Source organism: Podarcis pityusensis, assembly GCF_964106645.2.
Source record: "Podarcis pityusensis genome assembly, chromosome: 2".
NCBI classification, from domain to species: Eukaryota; Metazoa; Chordata; class Lepidosauria; order Squamata; family Lacertidae; genus Podarcis; species Podarcis pityusensis.
The window spans coordinates 5,406,002-5,423,582 of record NC_138029.1 but is presented as its reverse complement, the minus strand read 5'-3'; the positions used below and the strand labels follow the sequence as shown (position 1 = coordinate 5,423,582).

General features: G+C 46.4%; 1 long non-coding RNA gene across 1 annotated transcript; it reads right to left on the bottom strand.

The window, feature by feature from the left end:
- Nucleotides 1-14,177: 14,177 nt before the first annotated feature.
- On the bottom strand, nt 14,178-17,156 carry LOC308472122. The gene is made up of 3 exons (XR_013983309.1): nt 17,026-17,156; nt 16,381-16,457; nt 14,178-14,383 (listed from the first exon to the last, which is right to left on the bottom strand). It is a non-coding gene; the product is annotated as an uncharacterized lncRNA (long non-coding RNA).
- Nucleotides 17,157-17,581: the final 425 nt, after the last annotated feature.

The following is a 17,581-nucleotide window of genomic DNA, read 5'->3' as shown; positions in this document are numbered from 1 at the left end:
TAAGTTTTAGTAATTACTTATAATCAGTTCTTGATTTCCTGTGGAAATAGCCAAGCACGTACTTCAGTATAGAAATGAGTGCCAAGGCTTCCACGGTGGGTTATCTGGAAAAAGGAGAGTGCCCATCCAACAGAGGAAATATCAAAATGCTGGGAAATACACTGCAGTGAAGAAGAGAATAACCAGAAGCCTGCGAACTGATTTCCAGATAAATCAGCATAAATGTAATCTGCATATTCATGATATTTATCCAAAAGCTGTCTTCTCTTCTCAGATTAAATGTCCCTGGGGAGAGAGGAGGGCTTGTTATAGCCACTTACTCTCAGAGATGGGGCTTCCTGCAGAAGGCGTTGTGGGTGCGTGTGGGGGAAGCTTGGGAGAAACAAGACTATGTGCTTTCAATTTCCCGGCCAAGAAGAGAGAAGGCAGATATTTCTTGCTTCTTCTTGAGGGTTTTATTTTACACTGCAGTAGGATCACCACTAGAGCAGAACTAAATTTAATTCCAAGTGCTCCCCTTAAAATGTTATCCTAATGACAACCCCATGAGGTAGATAAACGGAGGAGGGAAGTTACCAATCCACAGTTCTCAGCTGCGTGGGATTTGAACCCAGGTCTCTACTGCAGCCTTTCCCCAAATGTAGGGCTGCCATACACCTGGAAAATCCCAGACATCGCTGGGATTTGGCATCCAAAAATGGCGTCCGGGTGGAATTTTCAATTCCCTTTGTAATGTCCGGGGAAAACTGAGCGTATGGCAACCCTTCTTGAAAGTGTGTGGGGTTTTTGGCCTTTTTTAAAGAGGAGAAGCAGCCAGTGGTGCCTCCATCTTGGCAGCCTTTTCCCGCTCTCTCAGAGAACTGTTGGCGAATTTATTTCCCTCCCTCCCTCCCTAACCTGGAAGGTGTGCTAAGCTGAGCCACACTGAAAGTCAAGGCAGGAGGGGGTGTGTGAGAGGGAGCTTTGGTCTGGCTGGAAACACTGTGAAATCTCCCTGCGCCCCTCAGTTCCTAGGCAAGCGAATCCCCTGGTTGTGCAGGATCCAGCCAAGGGAGCGCACTGTGCGTGCCAGCCTGTGTGCTTGTGTGCTGTCTATGTAAGTGTTCCAGTGTAGCAGAGGGACAGAGGGTCAGAGTAGGAGTGAGGGGGACTGAGAGACAGGCAGCCACCTCTCGGCACCCCACTGTCATCACTGCCCAATCCAACCCCCCAGGACAAAATCAGTAGCAGTCTATCCTCTGTCCCTCCCTTTCCTCTCCCCCCCCCGTGGGCCTCATCCACATCCCCCCTCTCCCCTCTCATTTTCCATCCAATGATCCCTCCCCCCCCCACAACCACCCTTCTCCCCCCTTTGGGGGGGCTCCTTCCAGAAAATGAGGATATATTTGGCTCAGGGAGACCCTCCCTTCCTCCAACTGGGACTTGATTTAATTCTCCCCCCCTCCTTTACCCGCATCTCACTGGGCTTCCTGACCACCCCCCCCCCCGGGCCTTCCTCTGGCTGCGATTTCTGACACTCGCCCTCCCTTTCTCTGCTGCTGCTGCTGCGTTCCCTTGCCCCCACCCCAGCCTCACGCCATTGCATGGCTTTTCCAGATTTTTCACTTTTGAAAATATGGCAACCCTACCAAACAGGTGTCCTTCAGATGATGTCGGACTATGACTCCCATCATCACTGATCATTGGCCATGTGGACCAGAGCCGATAGGAGCAAATCCAATGATGTCTGGAGGGCCAGAAATTGGGGAAGGCTGCTCAACCCAATTATTCGTGTCACCCTGTGCAAAGTTTTGCAACTAGTGCAAAACTTTGGAAATGTTGATAGCTTCCATTCCTGGTAGAGGAGATTGAAAACAAAACAAAAGCCTACTAAATCCCATTTTAGAATCTTCCAGATGAAAACAAATGTTTGTCTAGAAGGGAGGGAGAAAGAGACCCTCCCCTCTTCTATGCAAATTCATATAATCATCACTGGGTGGATTTTTTTTTTGGTCCGTTTCCACAATGAGACATTGTACTACCTATTTGACAGCTGCTGTCATATCTGACAAAAGAGCCTGGACCAGGAAGGAACTGTGATGCAGAAGATGTGCCATTCAGCAACAGCAACGGATGACCTTTGCTGGCCAACAATTCAGAGCTGCGAAGACCTTGCAGGCAGCAGTGTTGTCTGGCTTCCTCTGTCAAGCTGAAGGAAAATGTGTTTCTGTATCAAAAAGCAAAACAAGAATCAGGTTCTCTGAAATTTTTATTTTTAGTGTGGTCCAGCTGGCTTCTTCCCAAGCTCAGAAAGCACCAGTGAGTTCCCTCTCATTGGCAAGATTGGCAACTGGAAATCCCAGGTCACTTGGAGCCCCCTGGGCAGGCCATCTGAGTTATCAGTTGCAAAACCAAGTTGAAGTTTCCCCTCCCTGCCCTTGTCATAAATATGCTTTTTAGATACAGAAAGAAAGAAAGAAAGAAAGAAAGAAAGAAAGAAAGAAAGAAAGAAAAGGAGATGTGGGCAGGGGCATGTATATCCTCCTCAAAGTGGCTGTGAGTAAACCTAATTGTCAACATTTTACAATAGAAATAAGGAACTGGAGGCCCCAAGTACAAATCTGCTCTACTAATATGTACGATGCAGGAAAGGAATTCAGAGGCTGTATATTGGGAAACATAGGTGTCTGCTCTTCAAAATGGTCCTTTCATAATTGCTCACCACAGGCTTATAATGTAGCTCATCAGATCATGACTGACACTAGCAATATGGCTAGGGTGGCCACTTCGTCCCCCACTCAGGCTCCTGTTCCTCTACCATGAACAACAATGAATATAAGGTAACTAACCAGCAGGTGGTGTTGGCAGTAGTAGATGGCCTGGTGGGGCCCTTTTCTGACCTCCCAGCAGATGAGTCAGTGCTGGTTATGGAGAGAGGAGAGGCGGTGGAGAGGACGGCCATTTCTTCCCTCCCGATAAGCAGCAGTGACTCACCTGCTGGGAGGTCAAGTAAGCACTTTTGCCTCATGGTGCCATTCACTGCTGGAACCTGTAGTTCAGCAACATGTGGAAGGGCCACAGCTTCCTCATTCCTGATCTAAAGCTCCATGTGCTATTTTCTACAGATCAGAATTGCAATGAAAGGTGTCAGAGTGAGCCATGCTGTGTTGTTTTTTCTAGTCAGTTGGCAATTTTAAGTATCTAGATTTCATGCTTAAGCCGAGCAGTCCACTTGAGATACAGGCCTCTTGTCTAAATGGACCCCAAACACAACATTTTTGTTGTGTGAGGTGGCTCCCAGCTAACATGTTGCTTAGCTAAGATTTAGGTAACTGTTATAAAATGTGAATTCTATTTGCTGCTCGCTAAAATCATTAGTTTGATCTTTTAAACATGCTGCTATAGTATGGGACTAGGCTTTGATTACCAGATACTTATAGCAGGTGGAATTCAATGTCACACTATTAAAAACATCAGGGTGAAGTTTATGGCAGAATCTGGCCTGTCAAATTTAGGGGTGGGGCTAGAATGGAGCCTGAAATATTACATGGGAGTCGGGTGGCCATCACTACCTTTTCAGAGCCCATTACTGGCCTCACAAAGCTTGTTTTTATTAGTTGGACCCATAAAATGCTGGCTCTGGCTATCAGCCATAATCCCAGTAAAATGTTCGGGAAGTTCTATATCCAGGATATTGTTCTGCACCCCTGATTTCCTTCCGCAACCAGCTTTAGTTTTGTATTTTCTCTCTCTATGATTGTATGATTCTTTCCCTCTCTTCTCTTCCTGGCATTCCTAAACAAAAAGCACATGAAATTTGCTGATGCTCCTGCAATAGGTTTGTGAGCACATTATGCTAACAGGATTGGGTGAGAGAGACAGAGCAGCTTCGGGGGGTAATACAAATTTCACCACCCCGGCACTTAAATCTCAATCCATGAAAGGCCTATTAGTCTAATCACAGTGCTTCCCTGCCTTATATCAGCTGAAATAGCAGTTTTCTGTTCTCCCTGACAGATCAATAGCAGCAGGATAATAAATATGCCCAAGCACTTGTGTCCAAATTTAATTTCCATTACAAGGCCCAAGGAAAGCAGGAGCGATGGAGCCTCCGCCAGGGATGGGGCTGATCGCGCTCAGCACTCGGATTTTCAAGCTGTTTCATGCTTTTGTGACCGTGTTTGTGGATTTTATGGTTTCTCTCTCTCTTTCTCATTTCTTTTCCCTTGTCGCTTCTTGCAATGTCTTTATTAGACTCAGGGAAGGGGAAGAATTGTGATTCTGGTGCGTCTGGAAGAAAATGTGAGACTGCAAAACAAAACAAAAAGACTCTGAGGCTCAACTGATTCTGACCCCTGCTGTCCAAACAAGTCCTGCACCAGTGAGTGCCCACACCCCCGGAGGAATCATTTGCATGCCCCCAGCCCCAATTAGTAAGCTTTGTGCAACATCTGATATCTTGGCTTGAAGGGAAGAGCTCAGCTGCTCTGTAAGCTAGTTTTGACCACAAATTCCAGGCACTACTTGGGGTACTGTCAAAAAAGGGCATGCCTCTGGTGAGTTATCTACCCCACCCCAGAAACATTTAGAAATAAAATGCTGTGGGGTACTGGCCTCGCATGGGGGCTGAGGGGGCGGGGAGGGGGTATGGCCAGGTGCTCCCACAACCAGCTCCCTCATTGGAGCCTGGCTCCAGCGCGTGAGGGAGCTGCCAAGGCACAGGGCTGCAGCAGTTCTGCTCCCGGGTCAGGCTTGACCCAGGGTTGGAGCGGAAGAGAGTGGCAGCACTGTCGCCACCTCTCTCCTTAGCTCCCTCTGTGCCCTGACCCCCTCGGGGACTTGCACTGCACACCCGCCCTGAGAGGTGGTAGCTTGCACTCTGCCACTGCTGTGGGGCACCGCCATCACCCTGCGAATGTCATTGACCTTGGCATTGTAAGTCTCTCTGGAGACACACAATGAAAATTCCTAAATGGAAAGTGATGTTGTGCATACCAAAGTTCTGAGTTTTGGCGTCCTTGGTGTCTAGAGCAGGGAAGGCTCTCTTAAGGTGACAGCTGGTGTAGTTTTAGTGAGCAGAGTTTCAGACAAGGACTCGGGGAACGGAGCCCCAATCCTGGCTGAGCCATAAGGTTCATTTAGTAGCCTTGGGTCACATACCATTTCTCAGCCTAGCCTACCTTACAGAGTTGTTGTATGAGGTACACTTTCCCAAGAACCCGGAGAAAGGGCAGGATAAAAATGTAAGAAGCAGAATAAGAAGAGTTTGTGTGGCATAATGGTTAAGAGACTGAGCTAAGTCCCTGATTCAGATCTTGCTTCAGCCAGGAGGGACTCCTAGTCCCAGTCCCCACACTGCAATATAGGTGTACATGTGTGTGTGTTTAATATTCAGCTCCTTCACAAGGTGGTTTTAAGAATTACAAGATAATGTGTTCGAAAAACTTTAAACACTAGGAAGCACTATACAGTGGTACCTCACTTATGGACGCGACCCGTTCCGGGGTGCCGTTTGCACCCCAAAAAGTCCATAAGTAGAGCGCTCCTGTGCAATAGAGCGCTCCTGCGCATGCGCATGCGGCGAAACCCGGACGTATACACTTCCGGGGTTGCCGCGTTCGCAACCCGAAAATCCACAACATGAACCTAACGCAACTAGAGTTATGACTGTACTACAAAAGCTATTTTGTATTTAGACTTTGGAGAGTCTTTGTCACTCAGAACAGACACCAATGAGTTTGACTTGGCATGGGCAAAGGGCAGAGGAACATTCACAGGTGGATTCCTGGGCGATTTCTGGTGGCAGCCTAGTTCCTGCTGGTTGCTGAGATGCTTGCAAAGAATGTTGGGCTTAAGTGGAGCTTGGTCTGGGCTGGATCTACAATGACCTGTTTAAGGTTATTAGAATGATATTAGATATGTCGTTCTAAAACGTCACAGGGCATACTTGTAAAATAAAATGTTTTTTTACCTTTGCTTTCCTCCCTCAAAACAGCTGCCTCACTGCTGCTGGTTGCTCTGCTGTGCCCTCTGGTTTCAGATTTTTTTAAACGCAGCTGCACCATAAAGAAGGCTGATTGCTAAAGAATTGATGCTTTTGAATTATGGTGCCGGAGGAGACTCTTGAGAGTCCCATGGACTGCAAGAAGATCAAACCTATCCATTCTTAAGGAAATCAGCCCTGAGTGCTCACTGGAAGGACAGATCGTGAGGCTGAGGCTCCAATACTTTGGCCACCTCATGAGAAGAGAAGACTCCTTGGAAAAGACCCTGATGTTGGGAAAGATGGAGGGCACAAGGAGAAGGGGACGACAGAGGATGAGATGGTTGGACAGTGTTCTCGAAGCTACCAGCATGAGTTTGACCAAACTGTGGGAAGCAGTGGAAGACAGGAGTGCCTGGCGTGCTCTGGTCCAGGGGGTCACGAAGAGTCAGACATGACTAAATGACTAAACAACAACATGAACATTCAAAGTAGGACATCATGTTTCCATATGGTTATCAAAACCATTCCTTCACCCTTTCTTAACATTAAAAGCCATGAGTGTAGATCCGCCCCTGGTCTCATTTATCCTGCTTCCTCCAAGGAGCGCTGGGTGCCCTACATGGTTCTTCCTCTCTCCATTTCATCATCAGTTTTATCATGGGTTAGGCTGAGGAATAAGTGAGGATTAGAACCTTGGTTGCCCAGGTCCTCATTCACAGGTGGGAAACCTCAGGCCCAGAAGCTGGATGTTGTCTTCCAGGCCTTCTCCATCTGGTCCTTGGAACGCAGGCCACACCCCTGAGTGGCCCAGCTGCAGCCCCAAAGTGTTTTTGCCTGCTGGATTGGGTCCTTGAACTCTGATTGATGCCTCTGGTCTGGATGTAGGAAAGAGAGTATGTGTGAGAGTATGTAGAAACCGTTAAGAATAATTGTTTAATGTACATTGAAATGGAAAATAATTACATAATGTGACTGTATTGTACTGGTAAAGCATGACTGATTTGCACTGAAGAACATCCTAACAGGTAAATCATTAAGAGGTGTTTAAATCACCTGAAAAGGATTGTATGCATATTCATAGGCATCCATCTTGGGTGTGAGTTCTTTGTTTCCAGGCTACTCAAGAGAATGGACGTTTTAATTCTCTGTCTCCAACAAACAGCTTGGGGCTAATGGAGAAGAGTTGGAGCTTTGATTTTTAGCTCAGGATGCAATATATTTGTAATTAAAAAATTATGTCTTATGTTGGGAACAGTATAAGAAATTATGTATCTAGCTGAATGTAACGTTTATTGTTTGAAGTTTTTTGGACTCAGAGTTCTTTAAATAAAGGTTTTGCACCCTTTTTTGGACTGGAGAATTTTTATTTCAAAGAAGAGCAAGTTCTTGCATCCAACTGCTTCTATATGCACAATAAAATAACCTCAATAGAAACTACCATACAGCAGTGATATTTGCATTTGTTGCTCCACCCATGACAGGCGGACAGGTAACCCCCGGAAGGTTGTCTAGAAGGTAAGGTGGCCTTCAGTTTGAAATAGGATCCAACACTCTCACCCATTCTCATGTCAGGTGTGGGGAACTTTCACCCCTCCAGACGTTGCTGAACCACAACTCCCATCAGCCCCGGCAAGCATGGCTAATGGCTAGGGATGATGGGAACTGTAGTTCAGCAACAGCTGGCAGGCCAGAGGTTCTCCACATGTGTCTCATGTTCTTATGCAAGAGTTCAGACTTAGCATCACATAACATAGATCAGTCATGCTATAATCCCTAAAAGATCCCTCAGTTTGTGACATTAGATGAATCTCGGTGAAGTAGATTGTGCCACACTCCATGTTGGCCACTTGGGTGTCATCCAATCCCTGATGGAGCAAAGGTCTGTGCTTCAAGCTCTCATGTGTCCTACTCATAAGGGCTTCTGGTGGAGCAGGTGTGGCAGTCAGCACCTCTCATACAAGGTCCCTACTTCTCCAGCATTTATAAGGCAGAAAATCCTCTGCACAGTAATGGAAATATACTGGTGGTTCCTGGATCAATAAGATGATATTGGGTCATCACAGAGAGACGGAGAGGATGGGAGGCAGCTGTGCTTGGTTGGCTCAGTTGCAGCTGGTAATGACCAGTGCCGAGTCCTGCCTGAGGCCCCTGGGCCCAGCACCGAGCTCGTTAGGGAAGTTAATGAAGGATGGAAGCTGGCAAAGCCCCTGGCTATTTCCTCAAATGTGCTCAAACTTCATGTGTCTGTTTACTGGGTCTCGGAGGCTCTGCAAACTCTCTTCCACCCACCTGCCCCCCATGCTTAATGATACAGGGAACATCCTAGATATTATTACAGCTGAAAGAGAAAGGGGAAGATATCCGGATGTCTTGGCTGGAGTGTTTCACTGCTAAAACTATCACAGGAAAGTGGGTCTGTGGAAAATTTCTCCATGTACTCTGGGACGTCAGAGGCTCCTGGAAGTAGCAACAAAACATTGGGTGATGGACTTGGGTTGGAGTCAGTGGTGCTTTATAAAACATACAACTAAAATTTTCCCTTGGAGAGGCTCTGGGAGATGAAGGAGTTTAAGTAACTGTAGGATAACTGTCCTTCTCTTTGGTAAGAGAACTCTGCTTTTACAGAGAGCGCTTTCTGTTGGAGAGTTTTCAGCACCCCTGAACAACCCACAATTCCCAGGATTCTCAGGAAAACCATGACAATTCAGCTGGAGCAAAACCAATGTGGGTTTGCACTGTAGGAAGTCTCTGAAGTGGGAGAGGAAGTGGTATGCTTTTGAAAGAAATGGGGTGCTTCCAAAGTAGGAGCAAAAAGGAAATGGGATGAGCTAAGCCAGGCTTAAAATTTATGTCCACTTCAAAAAGAAGTGGGATTATATCCCACCCCTTTGAGTATTGATGGCATGTAGGTTCTCAGGAGACGGGTTTTGCTTCATGTTTACATTTCGTAGCCTAGAGGCGACCAACTGACCACTCACATAGCCCTTTTTACCGAGATCAGTGATGAATTTTCAATCAAGGGGATGGAGGAATCAGTCACCATCACTGTCTGCGGCAGCATCTCCACAGCAAATGCGACATGTGCACCAGCCTGCAGTGGTTCTACTGTGGTAGACGGGAGAGGTGGGTGGGAGGGAGGGGAAGGACTCCAGAAATGAGTGCTGGTTATTTTGTCTCAGCCAGCCAACAGAGAACTGAGTAAGCACAAAACCCACCAGAGAAGACTGGCAGATATCTCTGATCCCACATAGCTCTGGTCCCTTATTTCAGATTCAAAGTTTCAAAATGCGCAATGAAGGTCCCATATTTTAATTTAAGCACTTCAGCTACACATTTTTGGAAATGTCATCCAGTTGTCCCTTACTAGGAGGAAGAGGGCCTGCATAGCTGGGGAGCGGGGAGTTGTCCCTAACAACTCAATTGCCTCAGGAGACCAGATGCATTGACATGCATTGTCAGACCTTATGATAGGGATTTTTGCATATGCTAACAGGGGGCACTGGTCCCAATGCAGCCCCAACAGGCTGTGCCTCTTGATAAGGGACTTGCTAGAGATAATAAAAAATGGAACCCAGGATTCAGAGCAGAAGCTTTGTGGACGCAAGAGATGGCCATTTCCAAATTGCTTGTTCCAAATTACTTTCTACCCACCCCCCTCAATTTAAGGTTCTCTGTATGCGCACGCACACCCACAGGTGTGCTTTCAGGGCAACAGAGGAAATTGGTAGGGCAGGCAGTGGGAAGCGATAAATACGGCAAGAGCATTTGCATATCATAAAGTGACGTTTGAGCGAAAGAAGGAAAGCAGTAATGCGGGCAGGATGCTGGCAGTGAACACGGGGCGGCACCTGGACTTTAAATAGAGGTCAGTGGCAACAAGGCAGATAGGGAACCTTACTGGCCTCCAAGAGTGGCAGAGCCAGGTCAGAACGGGGCCAGTTTTGAAAAATGCTTGTTGGACTTCAAATATTATTCACTTCACTTTGGTCTCTATTTTTAATTGGGCCTCATGGCCCTGAAAGCTAGGGCCCCACAGTGCTGTGAGGAAGTCCACATGTAAATGAGATTCAGGCTGCATTTGTGAGGGTGGGGGAGTCACTTCAGTAACCAGAAATGCTGGTTACTGGGCAAGGATGGCGAGCCTATGGCCTTCCTGATGTTGTGGGACTCTAACTCCCATCGGCCTCAGCCACCATGATCAGTGGTCAGGGAAGGTGGGAGCTGTAGTCCAACAATAGCTGGTTCCCACCTCTGACCTAGAGGGAGATAAGCCTGTTGCCCTGATGGCAGATTGTATGAGGCAACTGTGCACAGAGTTATGGGGTTCTGGTTCTACCCTTAGCAACTCCTGGGGTTTATTTTGCAGCCTTAAGAGTCAAAGATTGTCCCTCCTAATCCAGTTGTACAAAGGGTTAATGGGTAGCATCTTGCCCACGGCCCCAAAGCAATCTTTGGTGAAGTTGGGACATGGAAAGTAGATCTTCCTGTTCCCAGTGAAGCTCTCTGTCCAATAGACCAAACTGGTTTTGTTGTCAAGACTTCGTTTTCTAAGCTACTTTGTAGGATGGAATGATTTCTCTGGATCCTCGTAAACCTAACTGGAATGATGAGGTGTTAGCTCATTAGTAGAGAACCTGCTTTGCACCCAGGTTCAACCCCCAGTGTCTGCAGACAGGGAGGGGAAAGCTCCCTGCCTGTAATCCTGGGGCGCTCCTTCCAGTTAGAGTAGACAATACTGAGTTAGATGGACGAACCGTCTAGCAGCTTGGTATCCCCCTGTGCTGGGGGTTAGGGAATGTATTTGCTAGGAATCCTCTGGGTTTTTATCCCGTGGGACTCTGAAATATAAGGGGCAGCCCTCCCCAAACCCTTAAATAATAAGTCTTCTGGAAACTGAGGTGCTGGTGCCAGATCTGTCTTCAGGCCAATCTTTGGTCTCATTTGAAAGTGAGTTTGAATAAAATAAAAGCCAGAAGGATCAACCTTCAGCGGCTTGGAAGCTGGATGCTGAATCCCTTTTTATCTTGCACAGATCATAGAATAATCGGAAGCTCCTGCATAGTGCGATTGCATTTCAGCCCCCAGGCTAGTGGGGGTTGGCTGCTTCTTTCTGGGTCCCCCCTTCCCTCCCCTGCAATACAAATGTAATTGTTTTTTGTCCAGAGGGGAACAATGTGAAAATAAGAATCCGAGGTGACCGTGTCTGCTTTATTTGGGTTGTTATTTTTCCTCGCCATTTTCAATGCATTAAGAGTAGCATATTCGTCGCCTCAATAATCCCCCTCTATTATTGCAAAAACCGTGGTGTCGGGTCCAATTACGTCAAAAGAACGTTTTGGTGTTTTGCTTCTTTTTGGGAGGGGGGAACGGACTAGGAAGGAGAGGAGTGGGAGGTGGGCAAAGAAAAAAAAGCGATGAAACCCAACATTATGTGAAATAAGTCCAAGAAGTCCTTTTTTTATTCGTGTGCGTACTGGGCCCCTTGCAACCGTGGGGGGGGGGGCAGGATTGATGAAAGCATTTTCGCATTGTGCAGATGGCAAGGATAAATATTAACCTCTCCATTCCCAACCACCCTCCAGTGTCTTCCCTGAAACACACAATTCCCATCTGGTTTACAAAAATGCAATGCCCTGGGAACCATCTGCATGCTGGAAGACGGACCCCTAATGCGAGTATAAATGAGAAAGAACTGCTTCAGGAAGGGGCGTGGTAATGCACTTTGGAATGCTTGTTAATCTAATGCAATTTTCCCTTCCGTTAACACAATAGTTCTTTTACGAGGAGAGCAAGTTCAGATGGTTCCCTGAGCTGCAGTCTCAGGCAGAGTTCTTAGAGCACTGAGTTAGGGATCCTGCCAGATTCTACCCAGCTGGCATCTGGGCAGGAACCCCCAAGTGCCAGTGGGGGTATAAGCATTTTCAGAATGCCTTGTTGTAGCAGGTTCTGGGCTCACTCAGTCCCTCAAATCTCTGTAGACGATGGATGGATGGATGGATGGATGGATGGATGGATGGATGGATCGACTGAACAATCAATCAATCAATCAATCAATCAAATTTCTGTTCATGTCAGTTCTGGATGTGTTCATAAGTCTATTCTGTTCCCTGTTGGAAGTGTAACAGAAGAGATCATTCCATGTGAAACTTAAGAGTTAATTATTTTTCCAGTAAACTGGCTAACTGGGGAGCGGGGTGTTGCTTAGCAACCAGAATAGGCAGAATGGTTGGTACTAGCATGTGCCCTGATTGGCAATGTAGTCCTAAGGGAGTTTTGCCTTGATATGACCATTGAGAATTCTTGGAGAATAGGTGAGGTCCCTGCAGACTGCAGGCGGGCAAATCTTGTCCCCATCTTCAAAAAGGGGGGGAAAGAAGCCCCAGTAACAGCCAACCCTTGAGGTTGACACTGATACCAGGAAAGGTCCTAGAACAGGTAATTCAATAATCAGCCTGTAAGCATTTAGAAAAGGATGCTGTGATTACTAAGACCCAGTATGGGGTTCTCAAAAATAAGTCATGCTAGACCAATCTGATTTCTTTGTTTGATGGAATTACAAACTTGGTGAATCATGAGAATGCTGTGGACATAGTGTATCTTGATTTTAGTAAGGCTTTTCACAAAGTCCCCCATGATATTCTCACAAGGAAGCTGGTAAAATGTGGGTTGCATAATTTGCAGATGAGATCAAACTTGGAGGGGTAACTAATGCTGTAAAAGACAGGATCAGAATTCAAAATGACCATAACAGATTGGAGCATAGCTAACAAAATGTTTTTCAATTAGGTAGGAAAAACCAGATACACAAATATAAGATGGGGGACACCTGGCTTACTAGCAGTACATGTGAAAAGGATCTAGGGTTATTGGTGGACCACAAGCTTAAAATGAGCCAACAGTGTGCTGCAGCAGCAAAAAAAGTTAATGCTATTCTAGGCTGCATCAACAGAAGTATAGTGTCCCGATCAAGGGAAGTCATTGTCAGGAGCATTCTACATGCGAGTAGGCATCCGAGAGAGACGAGTGGCATGTTCTCTCCCTCCTGGTCATTCGTTCGGGAGCTTCAAAAGCATTCTCCAGCCCGAACATCACAGCGACTGACATCTCTGAGAGGCATCAGCACACTTCAGGATTCTGCAGAGTATTGGCAGTTCACGTGACAGACTCAGCAGCATAACATTTTGGCTAAACTACTTTATTTACATATAATACACTCGAAGCATTCTGACTCAGCTCCTTCCTCTTTCTCATCAGACAGCAAAGAGAGAGAACAAAGGACAATAGTCCCACATCACGGAACACAGTAATACAAATATCCTGTCTCCATCACTTCCCACACTGTGCAATGAAAACATATACAGTCATGTGGTAGAAACAATCCCATGACTGCAAACACAGGGCAAGAATCCTAACAGTCATAGCCCCACTCTAATATGCTTTGGTCAGACCACACCTGGAATACTGTGTCCAATTCTGAGTACCACAATTTAAGAAGGATGTTGACAAGCTGGAACATGTGCAGATGATCAAGGGTCTAGAAGCCAAGCCTTATGAGGAGCCCTTGAAGGAGCTGGGTATGTTTAGCCTGGAAAAGAGGAGACTGAGAGGAGATATGATAGCCATCTTCAAATATCTGAAGGGCTGTCAAATAGAGGATGGAGCAAGCTTGTTTTCTCCTACTCTGGAGAGTAGGACTCGAACCAATGGCTTCAAGTTAGAAGAAAGGAGATTCCGACTAAACATACCGAAAAACTTTCAGACAGTAATGGCTGTTTAACAGTGGAACTGTCTCCTTTGGGAGGTTGTGGGCTCTCCTTCCTTTGAGGTTTTCAAGCAGAGCCTGGATGGCCATCTGTCATGGATACTTTAGTTGAGATTCCTGCATTGCAGGGGGTTGGACTAGATGACCCTTGGGTCCCTTCCAACTCTAAGATTCTATGTGTGGGAAGCAGGAGACATGTCTCCAGATGCAGGAAGAAACTGGTAGCTGAATCTCTCTGCTGTGGAAGATTTCAATGGCAGGATAAGGCAGGGTGTGTGCCCTTCTCCATTTCTGGAGGAAAGCTCAGTAAGAGAACAGGGTTACCTTGGGAAGTATCAGCAGAACTTGGACAGCAATGCATTAGAATGAGGGAATGTCAGTGAAGCTACTGTGGAGGGCAGGGAACAGGGATTCCTAGCAGGTGAGCTCAGGTCTTCAGGCGGATGAGGCTGCCAGCCCCACTGCCCTATTCGTGTCTCTCACCAGCTCCGACATCGCATTGACACCTCTGCAGGAGCGAAGAAACATCTGCTCCTTGGTGCTAAAGCAGGGAATTAATGTGCATGGTGAATAGAATTGGGCCTGGGGTCCACTCAGTAGTGGGAGAATTATCATATCTCATTGGTGTGTGGGCCTTGATTTATCTCGTCTTCATTCTGTTAAGAAAAGAAACAGCATCAAGCCATGGTTATTTTAAGCTCTGGTTGGCTTCATGTAAGCTTCTGCTTTGCTCTTTGGAAGCCATTTTGTCTGCTCCCCACGCCCCACAAGGGGATGCAAATCCTATGAGAACAGGACCTGACCCTGGGCCAGGGAGGTGGAAGAAAGCAGGGAATGTCCACGTTACAGAAATAATACTGGGACCTGTAGTTTGTTAAAAAGGTAAAGGTAAAGGACCTCTGACAGTTAAGTTCAGTTGCTCTATAGACTGAGGGAGCCGACGTTTGTCCGTAGACAGTGGCCACCATGAGTAAGCTGCTTCTGGCAAAACTAGAGCAGCGCCCAGAAACACCTTTTACCTTCCCGCCGGAGCAGTACCTAATTATCTACTTGCACTTTGACGTGCTTTCAAACTGCTAGGTGGGCAGGAGCAGGGACCGAGCAGCGGGAGCTCACCCAATTGCAGGGATTCAAACTGCCGACCTTCCAATCGGCAAGCCCTGGGCTCAGTGGTTTAGACCACAGTGCCAACCGCGTCCTGTAGTTCATTAAGGGTGCTCAAAATTATAGCTCTGTGGGGGTAAACTGCTGTTCCCAGAATTCTTTGGTGGGAGAGTGCCTTAATTGTATGGCATGTATGTAGCTGGACAGTTTTGGCTCATTCCAAATATGGTAGTTTGCAGAGTCTGCACCTTATCTCTTGAGGAGGTGGAGCTCTCCTCACCTCTTGTGGATTCTCTAGCTGCCTGGTGTAATCAGATGCCTGCCTCCACAACTAGATGCATAAACAGGAGCTGAGGCTGGGGTAGACAGTGTTAATTAGCTAAATATTTGGAGATGGGTTTATGAGGTGCCTTGGAATCTTAACACAGCCGCTGCCAGGATTGTGATAACCGCTGGGGGACAGGCAGGACTTTCAGCTGTTTGCCTACTTCTCGGTTTTGCTAATGGCACTCAGGGATCTGGTGTTAATTAAAATTAAATAGTGTGGCTTGTACCTTTCACTGCTCAGTACTCCATCATAACATTGTTGTCACTAATACACCGGGGGGGGGGTGTCATTTCTTCCCAACACACATGGAGGAGTGCCAGGACATTTTCAGTGCAGGTATAAGGAGCCTGTGGCCCTCTAGGTGCCATTGGACTAACAAGCTCAGCCAGGATGGCCCAATGGCCAGGCATGATGGCACTTATAGTCCAGCAATGCCTGGAGGGCCCACCCCTCTTCTAAAAAGGGACAATCAGAGATGGAGCATCTTAAAATTAAGGGCAATGAAATCTGAATTGGGTATTCATCTAAGAGACACCTGATTTCCACTGCCCAGGCATAAAAACAATGAAATTGGTCTTACAGGATGTGATGCTGCTGGGGGTGATTCCAAACTAATGCTTTTAACAGCATCCACATGACATCATTGGCATCAGTATGCTACCCTGTATCCCTCCCATTTTATATAGATTTAGAGTTTCTGTGAAAATCTTTCCACCTGCCCTAGGGGGACACACCAAGCCCTACTATGTTAAATATGTATTCTGTAGTTGACCTCCTTTGTAATGTTTTACAGTGGTACCTCGGGTTACAGACGTTTCAGGTTACATACGCTTCAGGTTACAGACTCCGCTAACCCAGAAATAGGGTTAAAAACTTTGCTTCAGGATGAGAACAGAAATCATGCTCCGGCAGCGCGGTGGCAGCAGGAGGCCCCATTAACTAAAGTGGTGCTTCAGGTTAAGAACAGTTTCAGGTTAAGAACAGACCTCCAGAACAAATTAAGTACTTAACCTGAGGTACCACTGTATTTTGAAACCTTTAAGATAATATTTTAGTTTTCTGTTATGTTGCTTTGACTGTATACTCTATATTTGACTTTCTTCAGATTGTTTTATTTATGTTTTATTGATTTAATATGCTGTAAACCGCTTTGAGACTTTTCTTTAAAATATAAAGCAGTATAGAAATTTTTTAAATAAAATAAAATAAAAACAAACAAACCTTGTTGCCAATGACCTGCAATGCCTGAAATACCCATTTGCACTATAAAGTCCCCATCTGGAAGCACCCTCCAATCTCTGAAAGAAAACAAATATCAGGGAGCTCAAAATGGTGAGTACACTCAGCGCTTAGCATATCTGGGATTTGTGGTTGGCGGAGCAAAGGGATGGAAGCTGGTTTCTTGATGCATTTGAATCAGCACCTTTCTTTTTGCTAAATTAAATACTGAATAAGAAGTAGGTTCCAGATCTGGAATGGAGGGCCGTTGTCACAGTAGGTGGAGAGAGAGATGTGGAAATCAGGAGAGCCCTGAGCCCAGTTAAGGGGTGAGAACAAGGGTATCCCTTCTGCTCAGGACAGGGCTATGGGGCCCCCCTCCCCACAGCTCTGGGGAAATCCCCAGATTTTGTGGGAATATTAAGGAAGGTAGGAGAGGATATATTGTTTTGATATTATTCCTCCTCACTCATGCTCATGAGTAAACAGCAGAGCACATTCCCTTTGCAACTTATTGGAAGCAAGTTGATGATTCATTAGAATCCTGTAATTAAGTAATTCAGTGTGGCTTGTCCAGTCTGGAGTGTTCCTGGTAAGTTTCCCCTTTATTTCCCTCTTAAAATAAAGTAAGAATAAAGTTTTACTCACATTCAGTTCACAGCAGTAATCTGAAGTCAGGCTTTATCTTGTGGTTACAGTGAAAAGAAGTCTGAGCTACATCTCAGACTTCCTGCTTGTGAAGGTTGAGCCATGCACTGGCTAAGAGCCAGAAGAGCAAGAGGCCAAAGGTCCAAGAGAGAGATGGTTGTGTGGCCAACCCTTTTATCTGGTCAGCTAGGGTCACACCCATCTACTTGGTCACACACAGGGGGAGGAAGCTCCAGAGCAGGTATGACAGGAAGTGTCTGGAGCCACATTCCCCTGTGTGTCCATTCTAGGCAAAAGGAAAATGTTGTACTTGACTGCTCTCCCACAGATCTAAATCAAAACGTTGGAGGTGAGTAGTGAGGGGCAGGAGATGATGCTTTTGCCTCCTGCTTGCTACTTCCCTGGGACCTTGCAGCAACAAATGTCAGTTCCACATGCAGCCAGTTCCATGTGCCAGGAGCCTGGGCTGTGGGATCCTTGGCTCACACAAAATCATTATCTCATGATTTAAAAAAATGAAAGGTTGATAGACAGAGCTCACCTCCTCTGCTTCCAT